General features: G+C 33.1%; 1 long non-coding RNA gene across 1 annotated transcript; it reads right to left on the bottom strand.

Annotated features, from left to right (window-relative positions):
* Window positions 1–319: 319 nt before the first annotated feature.
* On the bottom strand, window positions 320–2187 carry LOC145958333 (uncharacterized). The gene is made up of 2 exons (XR_014434063.1): window positions 1188–2187; window positions 320–631 (listed from the first exon to the last, which is right to left on the bottom strand). It is a non-coding gene; the product is annotated as an uncharacterized LOC145958333 (long non-coding RNA).
* Between the last annotated feature and the right edge of the window lie 4103 nt (window positions 2188–6290).

Below are 6290 nucleotides of genomic sequence, written 5' to 3'. Positions count from 1 at the left end.
ATGTACAAATTAAACTACCTAGCAAACCAAGAGAGTTAACAATAAACAAATACTATAAGAATGTACTAATGTTATCAAATAATAATGAATCTAAAGTAAACTAGTCAATATACACAAAGAAAACTAAAATAATGTAAAGCATAAATTAACCCTCAAATTGACTCAAGAAAAGTAGTTGTGGACCCATTTGGCGGATATCTACAAAGTCTTCATGGGCAAATGGAGTTGGATTTTAAAATACTTCCAATTAATTTAAAATAAAGATAAGTTAAATATTAGTCGATCATTAAATAATTAAATAATCATTTAAATTAATTAATTTGATTTAAAAATATATTACCTCTCTTCATGAGTCTCTAATATTGTTGATAATAATGGTGAATATGCATTTCATCACGTAATAATCGCACTCATGATTATTAGGTTAACATAGACAAATAATCGCACTCATGATTATTAGGTTAACATAGACACTACAATTTAGTGAAATATAAAACATGGTTAGAATATATTTTAATTCAACTATAAATATTATTAAGTTGATAGTTGGCTTACTTTCAAGGTAATATATTAAAACTTCTTCCGAGCTACCAGAGGAAACATCCACAAGATCATGCTTGCTTTCAAAGACCTATGAAATGAATGATAAATAGACAATAATTAAAGAATAAAATTATTATTTGTTTAATGAAATTATAAAAAAAATAAATAAAAATAAATAAATAAATAAAAAGAACCCACAAAAATTGAAAGTAGATATGGGTTTATTTGAATAGTCCCTATAACCATGGGTTATTTATAATCAATTGTACACTCTAAAACAACTCCCAAATTAGTTCTAAAAGGGCCATAAAATAGGCCTTCATAGTGCCCAAATCACCCACAATGAAGAGCCAAAAGAGGTCAAAAATGTACCTCCAAAATTAATCATAAATCAACTATCAACAAAATCTCGAATCAGTTATAAAACAACCCAAAATATCTAACAAATAGCTCCAAATAAATTAGCCATGAACACCGCCAAAACAACCCACAACATTTATCTTGCGCATTTATACGAGCAGTTGACAGGCATTACTACAAAACCCCAAAACCAGAACAAATTCATAATCTTACCCCCCTCCCCAAAATAATCCAACCATACCAAAACAATTAACACAAAGCATTGGGTAGCGGTGGAAACTGACCTTGAGCGGAAGAAAAAATTGGAAAAGTGTTTGGCGGGTCCTATGCAGGGGTGGGTCATGATGGCCGTCAATGCAGTATGCATGCACGAATGAGTCATTAAAAGTAAGGAAGAACTAGAGAGGGAGAGTCTAAACGAAGAAGACGATGAAACACTAGAGAGAACGAACGAGTTCATGCTCCTAGTGACCCTAATAAGGACACTTTCTATGGGTAGGTGGTGAATTACCCGTCATAAGAAGTTTCTTTCTATGTTAGATAAGTTAACAACCTCAGGGCCAGTCCAGACATTCAATAAGGTAATTAAGACTAATGACTAGAGCTCTCAAATTTATAAGGTCTCTAAATTCTTTTAATAATAATATTATTGATATAAATTATTTTTTAAAAAATTTAAAATATTTGAGATAAAGCCCAATATTTTATAAGACACATATCTCACATTTTTTATATCTCTTATTTTTTATTATTAAAATTACTTAAAAGACCACAACACATTTATTAGTTTTTGTAAATGAAAAGTCACTCAACACTCAACAGTCATTATTACTTACTTTTGTCTTTTACAAATGACAAATTTTCAATCTCTTTGTTTTCTCTCTAGTCTATCTCTTTCTCATTTTCTCTCCATTCTCATTCTCAATTCTTTCTTCTCGTCTAATTTGAGAGTTTGATTGGGAGCAATACAATCATACTCTGCCTTTTTTTTTTGGTTGATTCATACTCTATAAGATCCTTTAAACTACAAAGTTAGTATAATTTTAGGTGTTGGTTCAATAACATCAACGCATTTTCTTAATTATCACCATTAACAATCCATTGTAGTGTACTTCTTGCATGATATTGCATTGTGAATTTGTCATGGGTCATTCCAGGGAACAGTACCACATATTCTCCTTTATAGAAATTGAAGTTTGTCACCGTGACAAGATTTTTGTTAAGTTAGACGAAGAAATTCCCAACAAGGTTTTGAGTGAGACAAATATAATACATGTTATCTCTAACAAGTGTGTCAGTGTTTCAGAAAAACATAAGATCAGGTAAAATGACGAAGAGGCATAAGCATTAGACGATACAAGATGAAAGGTCAACATAAGCATTCAGAAGACAATAGCACATCAAGCACAATCTAAGGCGAAACATAAAGACTCAGACGGAAGATGGTCAACGACCAAGAAGAAATACCAGAAGAAATTAAAAGTTTGACCATACATAAGTTGCCCAGACGAAAGGAAAAGCCAATACGTTAATGACAAATGCTCAGATAAAGGTCAAAGTTTGAGCTACATATAAGACTACCAGACGCATACGAAATTGTCACACAACCACCTGAGGAATCAAGCCTCAAAAGACAAATCCAGGCATCGTCTACAAATATATAAGATCAAGGACAAAGTTGAATACGGGAAAATAGAAGAGAAGAACGAGAAAAACAAGCGCAAAAGTAAAAGTATGCTTGTATCAGAAAAAGTACATTACTTTTTTAGACAATGACAAAACTTCACAGCTATGAGACTAGAAAAGGGCAAAAAGGTTCCTAGGACTCTGCTGTATCCAGACACAGCCGCTAATAGGGCAAGGAAACTTCACGCATTGTCTATGAACAGGAAGCAACATTTAATGCAAGAATCTTAGCATTAAATGAGAAGATCAAACTAGTCAAGAACGACTACATCAGCTTCAATGGACAAATGCAACGGGTAGATTTCCACTAGAACATATATATATATATATATATATATATATATATATATATATATATATATATCGCTACCCCAAATCTTAAAAGGTTGGTTGTTTGGCTCGAAATGATGCAAGCGTAAAAAAGAGTGATATCCAGCCCATGGTTCAATGAAACCAGAGACAGTGCATATAGAGTCAAAAGTACATTAATGTATTCATCTCAGTAAACTACGGAATTTTAAATATGTACATCTTAGCGTCAAACCGTAGTGAGTGTAGAAACATATGTATCCTCTCCTTGAGAGTAACCCAAACACTTAAACCAAATCTGTCTAGCCAACATTGTAAAGCCTGAAGAGACTAAGAAAATAATACTTGTAAAGCCTGGAGGGGCTTGTCAAAGAATACTCACTGCTAGCCAGAAGTGGCTGATAAGAGAATACTAGCGTTGGTGAGTGAAGTCGACGGGCCAGGAGTGGTCGAGAATACTTGGAGAACCAGAAGTGGTTTAAGAATACTAGCGTTGGTGAGTGAAGTCGATGGGTCAGGAGTGGTCGAGAATACTCAAGGCCAAGAGTGGTCGAGAATACTCAGGTCTAGGAGTGGACGATAATAATGTTCTTCAATTTGATATCTAGTGGAACCCTTTAGTTGAAGGAGACTGGACGTAGCTCAGTTGAGCAAACCAATATAAAATAATTGCATTACTTTTCTTGTTTAACTAGGAACAATCTTCTTTACTAATTATATCTTTGTGAAAGACTTCGTCCAATATTTACATATCGTTAAAACCATTTTTCAGACGAAGACGCAATTTCATTTAACAAATATATTACACTGAATAGCTTTATCCACTGCTTGTCCTTAAACGAAACTATCTTAAGAAGGAAAATGTAAGAACTTCAATAATTATTATTATAAACCATTTTACTCAAGAGACGATAAATCCTTCAGACGCAATGACCTTGTGTTAACTAAATTCTGCCTAACCGTCTGATATTCGAAAGTGCATTGGACGAAGTGTATCACTCTTGCGAAAAATGATTTCAAAATTCCTTCGTACACACACACACATAGTCACCCCCCCTTCTATGTGTTTTCCGCTAACTTCAATTTCTTCTTTCCACGATTTCCTGTGTGTCTTTGAAAAGTCAGGATCAAACCCTTCTAAAACATTGTAAATTAATTATTAATGCATGAGAAAAAATAGTTTAGTGCAGTACTTTTATTTACAAATTATAATTTTTAGATCTCATTTTTTTATTTTTTATCATTGTAGGTGCTACGATAGTGCATACCCATAGCTTAAAGAAATTTTCATTCACAGATATAATTTTTCACTTTCCAGGTTTTATTGTTTCATTGTTACCTTCTTTTAATTTTAAAAATTAAATTTCTTATTATTTTATTTTAGCCGATCAGTAAAATATGTCAAATAGAAAGTATGTATCTGGTTTTGAAAAGTTGAAAAAAAAAAAAAGAAGAATTGAAAAATTAATTCAATCTCAACAAGGTGCTCTTCATAAATTTGTTACTATTCATAAAAATGATGTTACAACTAGTTCAACAAATACAAATATGACATAAAATTCTCCGCTAGAAATCCCAAATAATATTAATATAGTATAGCAAAATACTGATAATGAAAACATTTAAGAGGTAGCTCATTCTCTTGAAGATTCTTTTTGCATTGATTATTTTTTGTATATATTAGATCAATTTATTTCTTCTATTGAGAGTCGATTTGAACAATTTTTAGAATATGAAAACATGTTTGATTTTTTATTTAATTCAAATAAATTTTAAAGTTTAGGGGAAGATGAGTTGAAAAAATATTGTATCAATCTTGAAAAGATTTTGAGTTTTGAGGACCATTATGATATTGATGGTCTTGATTTGTTTTTAGAATTAAAGTTATTGAAAGAAATTCTAACAAATGAAATTAACACACCATTAAAAATATTAAACTATATAAAAAGATCATGTTCTTTTCCAAATATATACATTGTTTATAGAATATTATTATCATTACCTATAACTATTGCGACCGCTGAAAGAAGTTTTTCAAAATTAAAATTGATTAAATCATATTTAAGATCAACTATGCTACAAGATAGATTGAATGAGTTAATTATATTATCTATTGAGAGTGATATGTTAAAATTACTTGATTATAAAACTTTAATAAATAATTTTGCAGCTCAAAAAGCCAGAAAAATAACAAAAATTATTAGGCTATATTAATCTAGACTCCTATCTTAATTTTTTGCCTAAGGCCCCGAAATTCCTAGATACGGCCTTGAACAACCATCACAGAAAGGTTAAAGTCAAAATATAACCAACACATTCTATGACATGTGTTGATTTAACCGTCATAGAAAGAATATTATATGACAGATAAGTCAACATTCATCATAAAATGTTTAAGCATATTTACAAGTGTGTTACTACGTTACTTTCTATATCGTGTGGATAATACTTGTCATAAAAAATATTTAAAAAATAATATTTTTGCATGCTACTTAATAAAAATTGCTTGTTATACTAATGAAATGTCAAATTGTTGCTACAATATAAAGGTGGATAAGGATGCATCTTTCTAGGATACTTAGCTCCATTTATTTTAAAGTACGTTGAATATAAGTAAATTTTATATAATTAATTTTAAATCGTTGAATATGAATAAACCATTTTTAAGGCAATTGCATATGACACCTAAGCATAATGTTAGTTTCTGTTAGAATTGAGTGTAATTAACTTCTATAGATATATATAATTATGTGTCTTTCTCCTTAGAGCACCTCCAGCGGAGGGTGCTTGTGTTGTGTCTTAAAAATAAGATACGGAGCTTATTAAAAACTTCCATTAGAGTGATCCTAGGTGGCACTTGAGTTGCTTAAAAATTTGTCAGTGTTGCTTGTACAAGGCACGTTGCTTAGCATTAAGGAGAGAACTCTGATTGGCTAAAATGCATCTACCTGGAAAATGGTTCAGATTTAAGAAAATAAAAAAAAATTGAAAAGAACGTGTTCATCTTCGTCTCCTCCGACACCCTCCGCGCATGACCAGAACGGCAGCCGGCGACCACCGCGTGATCAGAACGGCAGCCAGAACCACCGCGAGCGCCAGAACCCCTCCGCGTGCGACCCAGAACCCCTCCGCGTGCGACCCAGAACCCCTCTGCGTGCCCCTCCGCGCGCGACCCCTCAGCCTAGACCACCTCCGCGTGCGACCCAGAACCCCCCGCGACCCCTCTGCACGCGACCCCTCAGCCCAGACCACCTCCGCGCGCCGGTCAGAGAAAAGAGAGTGAAGAGAAGTGCGGTAGGAGAAGAGAGAATGAATGGAGAGTGTGGTGGGAGAAGAGAGAGTGAAGAGAAAGTGGGGTGGGAGAAGAGAGAGTGAAGAGAGAGTGAGGTGGG

Source organism: Cajanus cajan, chromosome 5 (assembly GCF_000230855.2).
Source record: "Cajanus cajan strain Asha chromosome 5, NIPB_CcT2T_4, whole genome shotgun sequence".
Classification (NCBI taxonomy): Eukaryota; Viridiplantae; Streptophyta; class Magnoliopsida; order Fabales; family Fabaceae; genus Cajanus; species Cajanus cajan.
Note: the sequence above shows the minus strand (reverse complement) of the source record. Positions and strands in the feature narration are given on the sequence as shown.